Source organism: Polyodon spathula, chromosome 17 (genome assembly GCF_017654505.1).
Source record: "Polyodon spathula isolate WHYD16114869_AA chromosome 17, ASM1765450v1, whole genome shotgun sequence".
Lineage (NCBI taxonomy): Eukaryota > Metazoa > Chordata > Actinopteri > Acipenseriformes > Polyodontidae > Polyodon > Polyodon spathula.
Window position 1 is genome coordinate 30586991 of NC_054550.1, and position 17219 is coordinate 30604209.

Consider the following 17219-nt stretch of genomic DNA (forward strand, 5'->3'; position numbering starts at 1 on the left):
GGGGGTTGAGGCTTTTTTATTCACAAATGAATGATGCAACTCATGACAGATATTTTAAACCAGCCTTTTTCAGTCTTGTCAGAGAAACCAACAATGTGTCTTTTCTATGACATTTTATTAACTCTGTCCTTTGTTCGTTTCTGAAGCATGCAGCTACAATTTGAATGTTCAAACTGAACCTTAGGATTTTTCCAGGGATTAGCCAAATGGGAAATGAACAACATGCAAAGATACTTCTATGAAGGTTACTGTGATGGGGTTCTATAATTAGGGGTAGGAATGTTTATACCCAGAACTGCTCCCAGCTTTACATTCGCTCACCTGATAGAGGCCTTCCTTTGAAGCTCAAATCCAGAGACCCCCTGTGCAAGGTTGCCGTTGATCTCAAACATACTGTTAAATCGGGTAATACTAAGATTTCCAAGTGCTTTTCTGTTCCCAATTTTAAGCATCAATACTGTAATACCTGTGAGGGGGTATTTATTTATTTATTTATTTTACAAAATAACCAGCAACAGAACAGTATCATTACTTAGATTGGCACAGATGATTAAATTTGGCAGCTCTGTGCCTTATGCGTTGATCAAGATGGATGGATGTTTTATTTAGTCCAGACATTCTCTAAAACTCCTGCTATGTTTGCCTTCAAAGGCCAACTGTAATTAAGATATAGGAAAACTGATAAGGCCTCTTGTTTGCCTCAGCCACCTTCTTTATCTACGCTCCACCTAACTTGTGCTGTGACTGCTCTGTATTCAGTCTCTTCATTTACCAGGTGGAGAGCAGAATTTTCTGTTCTTTAGGACCACCTTACTACATAATCAAAGCAAAAGGAGTATCATATAAAAATGACTCTTAACATAGGAATCTCGACACTTCTGTTGGTTGGGAAGGTAAAATCAGCACCTACTGCTTCAGCTCACCACATTTCAGCAGCCTCTGCTGGCAGGTAGTTAGTGAGCTGTAGCAGACACCTGTAGTTCTGGCCTTTGCACCCTAGGGGCTAGAAGCCGTTGACAGCCTTTGTCAAGTTTCTGTGTGTAAAGAGTTGTTTGGCTTGGTGGGAGATCTGAGGACACAGATCTGAAGATTTCTCCTGAGCTGTTACGAGGAGTTGCTATAGTGAGGAAAGAAGTATATATTTTTTAACTTAAAAAAGATTACATTACAGTTGCAAGAGAACACTTTTTATAAAGCATCTCACATGAATCTAGTGGCCAATCTTTTATAATTCTCACCATTCCTCTTTCAATCAACATCTGGACATTTTAAAGGACCAGTTTCTACTAAAAATACAACCCAGCAGGAAAAGCAAAAAAGACACAGTAATGACAAATGTTTGTGGTTATAGGCAATTTTTTATGTTATATTACAAACTACACATAGAATACAAGATGGGAAGAGATGAGTTGGGGACATGATTAATAGACCACTGTGCTGCATACTCCACACACTGAAGAAAAGTGAAGCAGGTCGGCCTGGTGTATGACTGAACATTCCATTTATATGCAATAGACACAATATGAGCAAAAAACGATATGCTTTATACAGAATGAATGTTTCAACAGATTTAACACTATTTTTCCACCAACTGGTATGGTTTGAAAAATGATGTTTTAGGGGTATCAAAAACACAGTATATGGAAATGAAAGGAAATGTGATCTGCAAAAGAGCTAGTTGCCAATACGAAACTTAAAACAATAATATACAATAAATAAAATTATATGCACCCAGTCTTGTTTCCAGCTCAGTGTACATAGTGAATGCGGTTCAGAAAGCTACCAATCCAATTGCCCATTGCTGACCCTCTAATCCACAACCGGAGTTCATATAGACTGATTTGCCAGAGGGCAAACACTTCAGAGAAAGAGATTTGCATTTTCTTGTAGCGGGAGCTGGATCTTTTCTTCTGATATCTGATCGTAAAAAAAGACACATATTGTGTAAACATCGTAAGACACTATACAGGTACATTGTTTTATTGCTATGTTAAGCAATACCGCCATCGATACTGGCTTTCTGTTTAATTCGTGACATGATACCTGTAATAAAAGGTACACTTTCAAAAAATACTTTCTGGCAGTAGGTTTTTATGCTAGGAAATGCTGCCATAAAGAAATTATATGAACCCTTGTTGGATCAGAAGTCATGCATTTACAGTGTTTAATGTCCCCAGGGATAAACTATAATATTACAGAAACAGTCAAACAAAGAGGCTGACAAACAGGCAGTTGAAAAGGGTACAACTGTCAGCTAGAGGTTTAGGCAAGTACTCACACAGAGGCAATTTCTCAGCAATGTGTTTTTTGTTTAAGTGGTTTAAGTCATCATCAGAGATCCTGAAATGAAGTTGTATGTTTCGTAAAAGAGATGGGAGTAAAGGCTCTGATTTAAAATCTTGCCCTTTAGGATGTGCATTTGATCTGAGCAGGCAAAGCCTGGCTTAGATCTCTACAATTTCCAAAATAGAAAAGAAAAACAAACCTCCTTTGTGACCGCCGAGCTATAAAATATATGATTACTGCAAAAAATCATATGTATGATTACTTTAGTTAAAGTTATAATGAAAAAAAGATATCAACATCATTTACTAATTGAGTACTTTGTTGAAGGTCTCTACACTGTTTTCAGTTCACTACTGGCTGGAAAGAAGACTCATTGCATTGCAGTATGGGCAACTACACTGAGCCTAGTTTGGGAGTCTTATGTTACAACCTGCACTAGTAAATTGTAGCAGCAGGCAGGATGGAAACATTATGACAGGAAAATATGGGGAAGCTCACAGTGTGGCTAACTGCCGCAGGGGTAAATGAAAAACCGCTCAAGGGTGTCACTCCTAAACCTTTCATGACAACTAACAACTAACATGTAATGGAAATGAGTTTCTTTAAAGCCTTCACAAGAAAAAAAATTATTTCCACTCCATGGTCCATGGAAGAGGACCAGGAGATACATGGGCTTTGTGCTTTGGGTCATTGTCCTGCTGAAATGTGAATTTCCTCCCCAGTTTCAAAGTGTTGGCTGACTCTAACAGGTTTTCCTCAAGGATTTGCCTGTACTTTGCATCATCCATTCTCCCCTCTATCCTGACCAGCTTCCCAGTCCCTGCTGAAGAGAAGCATCCCTGTAACATGAAGCTGCTACCACCATGCTTAACAGTTGGGATGGTGTTGACTGGGTGATGTGCAGTGTTGGGCTTGCGCCAGACGTAACGCTTGGAATTTAGACCAAAAAGTTCAATTTTTGTCTCGTCTGACCATAAAACCTTTTTCCACTTGTCTGCAGTATCATCTACATGCTTTTTCGCAAACTCCATATTTGCTTTAAGATAATGCATTTTGAGCAGGACCGGCTTATTGTTGATGTGTGAACACTGACTCCCATCTCAGACACAGAACTTTGCAGATCTCTTTAGAGTGACACCCCGAACCAGTTTCCTGCTTACCCGGCTGCTCAGTTTGGAAGGGTGACCTGATCTGGGTAGTGTGTAGGTGGTATGATGCAGGGGGGTGATTACTTCTGCAAACCTGTGTGTGTGTGTGTGTGTGTGTGTGTGTGTGTGTGTGTGTGTGTGTGTGTGTGTGTGTGTGTGTGTGTATATATATATATATATATATATATATATATATATATATATATATATATAATTACTCAAAAATGAAAGGAGCAGCATTTCAAACTTTAATCAAAATTTTGTTTTTCAAGGAATTTTGTTTTACACAATTAAATCATACATTCGTGTAATTATGTGCATTACGTCAGTGACACATATCTAAACCTGGGACCCCTGGAAATCAAAATGCCTATAGGAATGTCTCAGTGTTGAGCGTGGGCTCCTCTGGCATTGTTGCAAATTCTACATCAATGGAGCATGCTTCAAATTAGGCAACAGGTGACGTCTTGGGGGATCCTGTCCCTTTCGTCAGTCTTTGCAAGATCAGGCTCCCTGATGTCACTGAGATGGTTACAATGCTAATGAACACAACATCCTAGAAAGTCTCAAAGTTGTTCTATGAAATAAAGGTCTGAACTATAACCTCTTCAGTCCCCTGCTCAAAATAACCCATGTCAATCCTGGCAGTATGACAGGAAGCATAATTTGCTTTAGAACAAACTCTGGGCCAATAGCACAAATAAATGGCCTTAATAAAGGGTCTAAGATTATATACCATAGAGCTAAAAATCTACCCCTTAGAAGCACAATAAGAATGTATGACTTCCAATGCAGATGTTTCCCCATATCATATATGTGTCCCCTCCAAAGCAGTCCTATTCAACAATGTTGAATTGAGCAAATCATTCTCTTTGGGGGATCTATACTTGATACAAACTCCAGTATGTAAATCACAATATTCCAGGACACACTATTGATATGCATTTTCTGCATTTTCTGTTTGATTAGCTAGTGGTCTTAGAATGTGGGAAACTCTGCTTATGCCTATGGCAGTAATACTTTTGTATTAAGCAAAGTCAAGGGAAATGGGAAGAAGACAGCCTTAACCATGTTATCAGTCATTCCACCTCCTTCAAAAAGAACCAAGGTTAAGATGATTCTGGATCAAATCCAAACTCTGTCCCAAAATCCTGAATCAAAGTTTTCTGCATCAAAGTTTTCTTGAAATGCCTGCCAGTCTGATCCTCTCTTGCATGGTGGTCTAGGTAGGTGCTAATCTGTATTACATACACCAAGTTATATAGGACTCTTTTAAATATGTTAGTACATGCTTTAGGTTTAGATACACATGGTCCTATTGACTGCAGCTTCTGACTTATTTGATAATTCACAGGTATCGTCAAGCAAGATCAATTTACAAATGAAAGCAGTGTACAGGGCCAAAAAAATGCAATGCTTTGCATTTAAATCTGTATATACTCAGCTCTTCCGTTAAAGAGGCCCTGCCTTACTTCCGCAGGGATTTATTAGAGTACAAGTCATGTCTGTGTAAGCCAGTGAATGGGAGGGTATAAATGGGGTCATACAAGCTGTATTGTATATCTTGCCACCACTGGGATTGAGTTATTATCTTTGCCAATACACACAGTATAGTGTTGTAAGGATAAATATGAAGTAGAATACAGGTTTACTCCTCTGTGTGTTACTCAAACAGCACGCCTTGTTTGTATTACATTATTTTATGAACCATTGTGGGAAAAGGATAAACATTAAATCATCTCATGTTACTCTCTCTGCTCATAATAACGTGGAAGTAACCTATAGCCTCAGTATTAGTAGGGTGCCTAAGCCAGTGTATTATGCTATGAATGCATAGTGAAATCCATTATGAGTAAACAGAGCAATGTTGGAAGATTTTTCTAAAATATATGATAAGAAAAACAGGAACAAACAACCCAGTGTTAATTTCAAGATGCCCACTCTTGACTACACCTGTTATTTCTCATTATTGCCCTCTCTGTGGATAAATAGGTCAAATTCTACACTTACGCAGCAAAGAAAATAATATAAATATGTTTGTAAATCTCTTTATTTCTACTGTGGCATAGTAGGTGTAGGAAAGATGTAGTCCAGGGGTTGATGTAGGACTACATCCCCCAGAATGCCATGGGGTTAGAATTGGCCAGGATGGAAAACACCTGGCTCTAATTAAATGTGTGTTTTGTGGTTGCCTATGCACAACCACAGGTGAATGTAATTATTTAATTGGTTTGGGGATTGTGTAAGGGTTAAATGGTTTGATTGTTTTATTGAAAAGTGTGGAATGTGGCCAGGTGGTAACTACATTTTTGATTGTCAATTACCCCAGGTCACAGCCTATAAAAAGAATAAAGAAAGACTCTTTTGGAGAGGCTGTCTCTGTGAAGAGACCTGAGTGGGTAAATCTGTGTGGCTGTCCTGAAAAATCCAAAAGATTCTGTGTATAAAAACTGTGTTTTGTTGAACTGGGAAAAGGCTTACTTATCCGACTGATAGTTTAGACCAGTGATGCACAACTCGGTCCTGGAGGGCTGGTGTCCCTGCAGGTTTTTATTCAAACTGCACCCTAAAGTACTTTATTGGACCTTATTAGAAGCTTAATTGGTCCAATTAACTAATTTAGGGTATGGTTAGAACAAAAACCAGGAGGCACACCTGTTTAACAGAGACGTTATACAGACAAGAGTAGCTAATTAGTGTTATTATACATTTGTTTTAAAATCACATTACCTCTTTAATCTACTAGAATGCTAAATTCTATGTGTTATTTAATTGGTTGTCTAAAAGATTACAGTATAAATTCAGCAGTATCCTTTGGATATTATTTCCTATCAGGTGCTAAATATACATTATACAGTGCTGGGTTGACAGGCAATTAATTACTGTCTACAGAACACACATGAAAACAATATAATAATTTGAATTGTAGAACTATTGCTGCTATTTGACTTCTAAAGAAACATTCAGAAAAAGTACACTACAAAAGCATTGGTCTACTAAATAACTGTATGGGGATTATACAGTACATCTTTTACTAAGGGCTATTTGAAAGCATGGCATTTTGACAATAGAACTGAATATAAAGACAGATTCTGAATGCACATTGTGAGTTAACCTGCAAGGGAAGAGAAGAGACAAAACTTCTGCAGTAGTTACTCATTTTTGTATGAAAATATATATGCAATATAAAACATTTGGAAACACTACTTAAGTGCTTTCATTTTATGAAGGAATCCCAACATTACAGTATGTTACAAATTCTACTCATTACCCTGCAATCCTTTAGGCTTTCCTGACTTCAAGATGAACATTTCTGCTAGGGCTGTACTCTTACTAAGATACCAATAATTAACCAGCTGAACAAAAATAAATCTGCTAAAACAAGGGTGACAACAACAATGTTTTTTTTTTTTTTTTTTTTTTTTCCCCAAATTTCTGTCAGAATCCTCCCAGACAATTCCCTGAAAGCCATAGTTTTATATCCCCTGCTATTAGTGCGATTGTGTCATCTGGACTCTTTTTACATGCCTGTTTCATTTAGCTAAAAATCTAGTTTCTAACTGGCAACATTACAAATAACGAAGTGAAAATTACTATTACAAATGTAACAAAAAAAAAATGGACAAACTAAAACAACTTAGATTTATAAACTGTCTGTATCTGTGCAAGATATAGTAAAAGCCATACCAGTTCTATCCCTCTTACAAATACAGAATCTATAATATTCTTCTACAACTGTATCTATTAGAACATTTTCCCAGTACTGAAACACATCCAAACACCCTGTCTGTCCCTTTTTCACTCATTTTCAGTGCTCTCTGTGAGAGGCTTATTTAAAAGACAACTGAAAACCTGAAAGCTTACGGCTGCTTCAGTGAAGATTAGGTTGCAGGCTTTGTAGCTTGTGTAGCGTAGGCCTGTCGTCTGGGCAGTAGGCTAATGTATCATAGGCAGTGGAGCTTTCAATTTAGATCTGGTATAGCCCAGATATTTAGAGCTGACGTAAATACAGGAACTGAAGATACATTAAACAACTGAATATGCAGAAACCAACCATGTGTGACCATTATTTTTACCCGCCATTTTATTGTCTTACAATTCCATAGTCCTTTTTATATTACAGGAAAGCTGTTGTTTTTTTTTTGTTTTTTTTTTGGAAGACAAAAAAGAATGCTAAAGCTCAGTTCAGGGTTAATAGAAAGTATATCACAAATGTACACACAATCAGACGAGACTGAATTTGGCAGAATGCATCTGCACGCACAGATTTGTATCAGTCCCGCGCATGGGTGTTCCTGAGGCAGCTACGTGACTTGTGTCAGGAGCAGTACTGGTTTGCAGCACAGACATCAGGCTAATACACTACACTGGCACAGCATGTAGTCCAGGGTGGATTAAGCTTAACATTTGATTAAACAGTGGTTAAAACCGCAACTTAAATACTTTTAACAGCTAAATATGTGGAATGAGAAAACTGTAGGCTTGTCATATCTGCTTTCTCAGTGAATGGAAGATGGTTTTGTGTTCTATTTACTATTGGCTTACGCAGTACAGTATGTGGCTTCTCTCTCAAATATGAATCCAGGTTACAAAACAGAATACATGAAGGAAAAAATGTACTATCATACTGAGTGTGTAGATTCTTTTTTTAATTGATGCATTGCAAATATATTTTAAACTTTATCTGCCACTCAGTCCTGTATGACTGTACATGTCATTGTTTAAATGCTTTACAGATATTAGGTTATATTGATGATGATATCTGCCACTTCAGTTGCGTTTGCTGAATCATGATTGATTTGCTGCTTCTGGCAACTGCACTAGCTGAAAGACACAATTCAACAATCCCAATGGGTTGGAATTGCAGAAAACCATGGTGAAACCCTCAAGCTAAAGATTACTACCCCTGACACGATTTGTGTTTCCCAAGCAGTAGACGGCCCAGGAATGGCATCATAATGTGTCCATATGGAAGATAATAAGGTAGGATGACCTGAGGAATCTTTGGTGCCAATTAAATTTCACCAGTCATCTGGGTTGAAGTGCATAGGTCTGAGCAGAAGATGAGATGTGGTGGAAACAGTTGACTTGTGTGTCAAAAGACACAGTCGCATCACATTAATGAGTGTTGCTGTCAGATACCAAATATTGTGCCACAGGCATAATTCTAGGATATGTATGTCATTGGATTAAAAAAAAAAAAATTATAAAAAAATAATCTGTTAGTGTATCAATGGTGAATAGAAGGATAGCATGATGGCTCATTACACTATGTAACACAATTTTTGTTCCTGGGTAGTAAGTGTTATTTCCTAATTGCTTATGCTCAAAAGTATAGAAAATGGCTATTAGTCCCCGCAAACTTTGCTTTTGTGACCAGGACAGTGATATTTCAAAATATCCCTATTTCCAATGGGAAAACGGGCAAATGTGTGTCTTTTCGTTCACATAAAGTCAGAAAAAAACAACATATGAATCCAAATTAACATGTATTTATACTAAAGTAATACAAAAATAACTACAAAAGATTTAGAAGTGAGTAGTTTTTCGAGATTTACAATTATACTGTATTTACAGTATAATCATAAATCTCGAAAAACTACTCACTTCTAAATCTTTTATAAAAAAACAAATAAAATGATACACTAAGGTCTGGTTTCACAGACGCCGATTAGCACTTGGGCTATCTTACCTAAAGAAATATTAGGTTGTCTAGGATTGGTGGAAATCAAAGTCTGTAAAACCAGACTGCTATGTGTGTTATTTTTTTTCAATGTTCTTCTCATTTTTTGTTGGTTTGGTTCATTGTTGTACCTAGGGTTGTCATCTGGGTACATGTTGGTACATTTAATAGCCAAACTAAGCATTCTTCCCATGATCAACCAGTACTGCAACGTTCTCGTGTTTTACTACAACATAGTGACTAAGCATAACTTCTAATACACTATAAAATTATTCAAAAGTTAAATGATGCACATTATACCCATATTAATTGTCAGCGTTACAGTACTGATTGACTTTATCCACTGAAAACCAGGATGCTTATCTGTTCAGCCTAAACATAGTCACTAATATAAAATGCATTTCTATAACTCAGGGGCTTAAGAAAGCATGTTATATCTGTCCTTTTCCACGCAAATCCTTTTACACTCTAATCCTTAAATCTCTATTCCCATAAATTACGGGGGAGGATTAGGGGGTAAATTGAGTGGATGAAACTTTGCGGTGGTTGTGTGGGACAGTTCCTACAGGAAGCAAATGGCACCAGATTAGGATTTAAAATCAAATGCAATTTATTAAAAGGGAGACCGCGAGAAGAGAGATTATCCTGAGTTTGGCATATTGGGCTATTCCTCCAATCAAAAAATATTATTCACAGCAACTTATTATATTGTATTTTCAACAGTCTCTTCAGGACATTGTTACTGCGGCATAGCAGGAGCAGTACTAGTGTTTTATTAAGCGTAACACTTGACCTCTACCCTCTGTAATAAACCCAAGCGAAGCTCTGAGGAACTTACGAGACACAGGAACTGTCTTGTCGGCAGACTGTAACTAAAACCATGCAAGCCCCCCTCGTCTGATGCTGATGACATGATTCTATTTTCACAGACTTGATAACGTGCATAAGTGTCAATTTGAGAAAGTCATGAGATGCATGTTAGTAAACGCAGGGAACTGGGCAGAAGAGCCTTCCCCATTAAATGATATGCGGCTGCGAGTATTAAGATTGATTGCTGCTCCTGCACCTGCATACTTGATGAAAATCAAACTGTGTGCCATCGGAGTAGCACACTGCCGTAGAGTAGCAAAAAACCGTTTGGAGCTGAGGAGCACTGACAAAGTAATTGCAAATAAGCCTGCTACTCATGCAGTCAGGCAGCACACCTGAACTTGGAAGTTCTTACTCTGGCCTAGAAGCAAAAATTACAAAGCGTCATTCTCCACCACTGTCATATCTCATTCGTACTCACAGGATTTATAATAAAAATGCACTTCTTACATGAGCCACCTCAGGCAAATCACAAAAATACATAACTCCTGGACTAACTGGAGGACTGTGAGAGAAAGAAAATAAACAAATCCAGTTTTGTTCAGATATATATATATACACAGCTCTGGAAAAAATTAAGAGACCACTGCAAAATTATCAGTTTCTCTGGTTTTACTATTTATAGGTATGTGTTTGGGTAAAATGAACATTTTTGTTTTATTCTATAAACTACTGACAACATTTCTCCCAAATTCCAAATAAAAATATTGTCATTTGGAGCATTTATTTGCAGAAAATGACAACTGGTCAAAATAACAAAAAAGATGCAGTGTTGTCAGACCTTGAATAATGCAAAGAAAATAAGTTCATATTCATTTTTAAACAACACAATACTAATGTTTTAACTTAGGAAGAGTTCAGAAATCAATATTTGGTGGAATAACCCTGATTTTCAAGCACAGCTTTCATGTGTCTAGGCATGCTCTCCACCAGTCTTTCACATTGATGTTGGGTGACTTTATGCCACTCCTGGCGCAAAAATTCAAACAGCTCGGCTTTGTTTGATGGCTTGTGACCATCCATCTTCCTCTTGATCACATTCCAGAGGTTTTCAATGGGGTTCAGGTCTGGAGATTGGGCTGGCCATGACAGGGTCTTGATCTGGTGGTCCTCCATCCACACCTTGATTGACCTGACTGTGTGGCATGGAGCATTGTCCTGCTCGAAAAACCAGTCCTCAGAGTTGGGGAACATTGTCAGAGCAGAAGGAAGGAAGTTTTCTTTCAGGACAACCCTGTACTTGGCTTGATTCATGCGTCCTTCACAAAGACAAATCTGCCCGATTCCAGCCTTGCTGAAGCACCCCCAGATCATCACCGATCCTCCACCACATTTCACAGTGGGTGCGAGACACTGTGGCTTGTAGGCCTCTCCAGGTCTCCGTCTAACCATTAGACAACCAGGTGTTGGGCAAAGCTGATGACCTTACTCCAGTCCTCTATGGTCCAATCCTTATGGTCTTTTGCAAACCTCAGCCTGGCTCTTCTTTGCTTCTTATTGATGAAGGGCTTTTTTCTAGCTTTGCACAACTTCAGCCCTGCCCCTGGGAGCCTATTTCGAACCATCCTCGCCGTGCACTTCACCCCAGCTGCCGTTTGCCATTCTTTTTGTAGGTCACTTGATGTCATCCTACGGTTGCTGAGTGACATTCGAATGAGTTGGCGGTCATCCCGGTCAGTGGAGAGTCGTTTTCGCCCTCTGTCGGTCTGTAGCTTTGTTGTCCCCAATGTGTGCTGCTTGACTTTGTTCTTATGAACTGCCATCTTTGAAATTTTAAGGATGGAAGCAACCTGACGCTCACTGTATCCCTCTGCCAGTAAAGCCAGAATTGAACCCTTTTTTTCCCCACTCAAAACTTTCCTTTTCAACTCTTTGGGCATGGTCAATAGTTATTTTTTGATTCCAATTACTTTTGAGGTACTACTAGCACTGTTTTGCCATCCAGCTGGTCCTATTGCAAGAGGATAGTGATGACCACAGGAGTGGTTTTTATACTTTTCCTCATTAAATAAGATTTGGTTCAGGTGATCCCTTAATCAGTACCTCATTCAGTAGAATGAGGTGTGCCTGTGTTGGAATTCAACAGACACTGGAATGGAGTGGCTACCATACATGTAGAGATGCTGATTTAAGAAAAATTTGCAGTGGTCTCTTAATTTTTTCCAGAACTATATATATATATATATATATATATATATATATATATATATATATATATATATATATATATATATATATATATATATATATATATATATATATATATATATATTCCTGTGAAGACATAGTCTTCTGTGCAGTTCTGTAGTGAAGAATTGTATTGTTCTGCTGTGCCTATACACATTAGCTGGCGCTTCATAATGTACGTACATGGCTGACTGCACTTCTGACAATGATTTGTGGGAAATCTATATTGGATCTACTTAGACTGTGTGCTAAATAGCAATGGCTGAGGGTAATTCAAAACAGAAGTGCCTTTAGAACTGTCAGTGACAGACAAAGGCATATGTGGAAAACCGATTGCATCAGGCTATAATCCGGTAAATAATATCTATATTTTTATATAGCGCCTATCACAGTGGACCACCATCACAAAGTGCTTTACAGAGGTAGGCTGTGAAGTGTGCATTATAGGCAGAGTCAGTTACAATAGGACACTGATTTAACATCTCATTCTCAGGATGGAGCACAAGGAGACTAAATGACTTGCTCAGGGTCACACAGTGAGTCAGTCAGTGGTAGGGGTGAGATTTGAACCGGTGAGCTGGTTACAAGCCCTGGACTTTAACCACTGCACCACATTGCCTATAATGCCAGGGCACTTCTATATTCTACACCAGGAGTTTCCACCCCGTCCTGGAGAGCTACTAGGTCTCACCAGGACCATGGTTGGAGACCCATGCTCTACACTGATCCAACAGTACAAACACTAACCCAAATGTAGATGTTTTCTAATGTCACATGCTTTCCTGATTAGCAGCAAATGGATTCATTCAAGCCCAAAACAATCCAGAAAGGTTCCTATGATATAAGACTGCATATTTTTTTTGGCCTAGGTATTTTTAACACGTATACAAGTTCACTATAAATACAGCCATGAATTACATTTATAAATCACAGATAAAAGTATGATCAAGAATAGGCAAGCACTGTAGGGCATACAGAGAAGTCTGGTAAAGCATGACAATCCCCACAGTAAAGCGCAATAAATATTGTATGAGCATGCAATTAACTTAATTGCATAATAACATGTTTTTTTTTTTCCTTAAAACAATGTGTTACCAATGCCTCTACATAAAACAAACATTCTATACCAGTATTGGACTGCTGGGTGTTCAGGTAATCAGATATTTATTAAGTACCTTTGCAATCAATACATCCCATAAAATACTGAATAACTGTTGTATTTTTTATTCAAGAGAATACACAGAATAACTAAAAGCAGTGGAAATCACCAAAAAAAAAGAGCCTTGTGATCATCCATGGAAACATAGCAGAAAAAAGAAAATTCATTTTTAATGTAAATAAAACTCTTGTTTATTTAGCTGGCTGGATATTTCATGGGAAATGGAAATTGGAGTTTCTATACATTTTTAATGTTTCTCTGAGGTTTTTCACAAATATTTAAAATGTAAAGATTTCCCAATTACTCTTTATATATGCATGAATATAAAGCAAATGGTTATTTTTATGAATTGTCAAAGTAGGATCAGATGTATATCTGTTCACACCATAAGGCTGATGCTTTAATGGCATCATAAGCCACCTGCTGTAGCGTTGTTGCTAAACGCCTTATCAATTCAGGCAGAATAATAAAACCAGGCAGTAAAGGGCAAACTGGGGCCCAGCTGACTTCTTTTCTTTCCTTGAGAACATGCATGCAGTTGATCTTTAGTGCAGAATGGTAGGTCCACACACTTACATCACAGTTGGAGACAGGTTTTAACAAGAATTCTCATGAAGAGATGGATGAATTACACGGCAGAACACTTGCACGAAATCTTCTATCATAGTGTGGCCGAATTTATTTGAAAATGACAAGATGGTAATAAGCCCAATCTCAGCTGGCTATTTTGTTTTAAGTGGTATTAGCAAGTGATATCCCCAGGGTTTAGAATAGGGAATGGAGAGGGGGTGGTCTTAATTCACAGAGAATTATAAATGCAGTACATTACAAGATTATCATTTGCACAAAGTTTCACCAAGGTTAATCACAACAGACCCATATTTATTTTGAAATTACTTCTCTTAAACTTCGGATACTATGTTTTGACTTTATATCAAAGGCAATTTTCTTTGCTGTGTTTTTATGTGTTTTTGTTTGTTTAATGTAATTTCAAAATGGTAGTCCACAGTTTAAAAGATGCATGATTGAGTTAGTGAAGTCGCATTACTACCTCCTACATAGAATCTTAGGAACCAACTGGAAGAGAACCAACCTTGGGATAACCTGAATTGCTCATGCCAGTTCATTAGTAAATGCCAACTGGATTTTGACCAATCACTCGAAGAATGCACCTTAGGTAGATGGCATTGCTTTATAAACGGCTAAAGTGTGAGTTGAGAATAAACAAGACACATTTATTTTAAAAATGGTGTTGCCATGACTGTTCTGAAAATATAGAAGCTTGATTTACTTCAAGAACATTAAAAATAATGAAAAAAGGTAATCGTCTTAATGAATTGTTTAAATGGTCAGAGCAAATGTTCTATATGCTGTTTTCATCAGTTAATTCATTTTTAATTGGAAACTCAAGCAAGGTGAAATTGAAATTATGATGGGCTCTGGTAAGGTAAGGGGTTAACTTTGATCATCTTCACATTCATTACCTTGCACAGCCTGCAGGGTCTTAATTTCCACTTGGCATTCATTGGTTCAGAGCTCAGTGGTTACTTTTTCCATTTTAGAATAAACTCAATTTTAGATAACACATTCAGTGCTGACAATGAGAGTATGATTGTGGGCCTAACAGAGCCTCCAGAGGCAAAGGTGTTTGTTCAATAGAAAATTCCTTTCTTGTGCCTCAATCTGGGGATATACATTTTAAAAGGAAACTCAGCTCTATTAGGAAGCACTAAAATGGGACGAGAGTTTTGGAAAAAGCCTCTTGGGAACTTTTAAACCAGTTTCATTTTCCTGTTTGGCCTTTTCCACACAAACAAGCTATCATATTTAAACTTTTTGTATTCTAATGTCGAATGTTCTGAGAATTCTCTTTTGGTTTTAAGGATAATTAATGATTTATCTTGTATTATGCAAGTCTAATTACATTTTACAGTACACCGAAAGAGATGCAAGTAGCACCACAGAAAAAAATACTGATATACAATTCAGAAGTAACTCAACATTATTATTATTATTATTATTATTATTATTATTATTATTATTATTATTATTATTATTAGATGTAGTAGTCATAGTAGTAGTAGTATTAATATTATCAAGCTTCAATAGTGAGTGAGTTTGAGTCAGAAGCAGGTACAGTAGTACTGTATATCTGTATCATACAGTAGAATGAAGGCTTGTTTTGACCCAACAAAGCATTGAAGTAATTTTCTTTTTCTCATTTGAATTGAAATAAATTGGGTTCCAGGTTGTCTTGGCAACTAAACAAGTTTGAGGGATCAGGAAGGAAAAATGTGAATGATGTAATTCTACTACTGCAAATCACTTTGCCCTGTACTACTAAAGTGAAAATACACACAGCCCATGGTGACATCCCAGTGGCATAAGTGATAAGTGACTGCAAGGCTCAATATTTTCTGTGATTGTGTTTACCAGAGTTTATCTACTGAAAGTTATGAAAACCAGGCCTAGGGCCTTGCACCTGATCTCTTTAACAGAGGCCAAAACTGTAAGCATGACAGACATTTTCATAGGCCCACTTAGATTGATCTGTGTATCACAGCCAATAGTGTAATAACAGCTGAATCATATAGACGTGCTGAGACATCTGGCCCAACATCAGTCAGATTTCCTTTTTCAGCATCTAAACTGGTCCTGCATCAAAGAAGATTCTACACAGCTGATGGCACAGGCCTGCCTGTCTGTGTCTGAGATAAACAAACTGACAGAATTGGTTCTGTGGAAGACCTTACTGTCACAGCCCTGTTACAACACTATAGAGCTGCTCAGGACAGACTACACAATATGAAGCTCCAGACTACTCCAAAAAAGAGAACAGATTCACTATACATGACTGACTGATGCTTTGTAATCAGCTGTTCAGTTTGAATGACAAGATAGGATTTCATTTGTGGTTTCACCATTTTCTCTCAGATCTTTTTTTTTTTCATCTCCTGTCTCTTGCAGTCTTCCTCTCTTTCAGACACAATGTTTACACTCCCCATGGAATTGTAACGCAAGCTCAACAGTAGCTTTTAGAAGGTACTTTTTCAAAATAAAATCCATTCTCATGGGAGTAAATAGCAGTGCAGAATTTCAGTTTTTTTCAAAAACATTCAGAAATTCCAAAGTTCAGCCACACCAAATAGGAACCCTGTTTTTGCATTTTGGAATATTCTTGCAGAGCTATTTTCCATTTATGTCTTCATTTTTACTAATTTTTAAAAAAAATTTAGTAGTCTTCAATTGATTTTACCCTGTTTTTTTCCCACTTTGAAATGGCCAATTGTATTTAGGCTCAGCTCACCACTACCGCCTCAGCGCAGACACTGCGGTGAAGACGAACACACGCTGTCCTCCAAAACGTGTACCTTCAGCTGACCACTTCTTTTCACTCTCTAGGCCTGCCATGCAGCCAACCAAGAGCTACAGCGTCGGAGGACAATGCAGCTCTGGACTGCTTACAGGCAAGCCCGAGGGCGCCTGGCCAGGCTACAGGGGTAAGCGTAAGCACCCCCAGTGCGCCACCCCCTGGGAACTCCCGTCCACAGTTGCCAGTGGAATAGCCTGCACTCAAACTGTCGGCCTCTAAGCTATAGGGTGCATCCTGCACTCCACCCAGAGCGCCTTTACTCCCACTCGGGAGCCCCATGATTGCAAGAAATGTTAATTTAAAAAAAAAAACTGTGTTCAAAGTAGATTTAGAGTAGGTGCTTTCTATTCTAGTGAGCAAATGCTGAGGAATGTCTTTATATTTTTACATAAGTGCATTAATGTAACAATAATTCAAGGTATTTTGCATATTTTAGCTTACCTGGTGTGCATGGAAATAGTTCTGAATGTTTAAATAAAATCTTTTGAATAGGCCGGGCAGCAAATCTCAATA

The 17219-nt window shown here is 37.8% G+C and overlaps 1 pseudogene; it reads right to left on the reverse strand.

Moving 5' to 3' along the window:
- Positions 1 to 1003: 1003 nt before the first annotated feature.
- LOC121329683 overlaps positions 1004 to 17219 on the reverse strand; it is a 42502-nt pseudogene continuing 26286 nt past the window's right edge.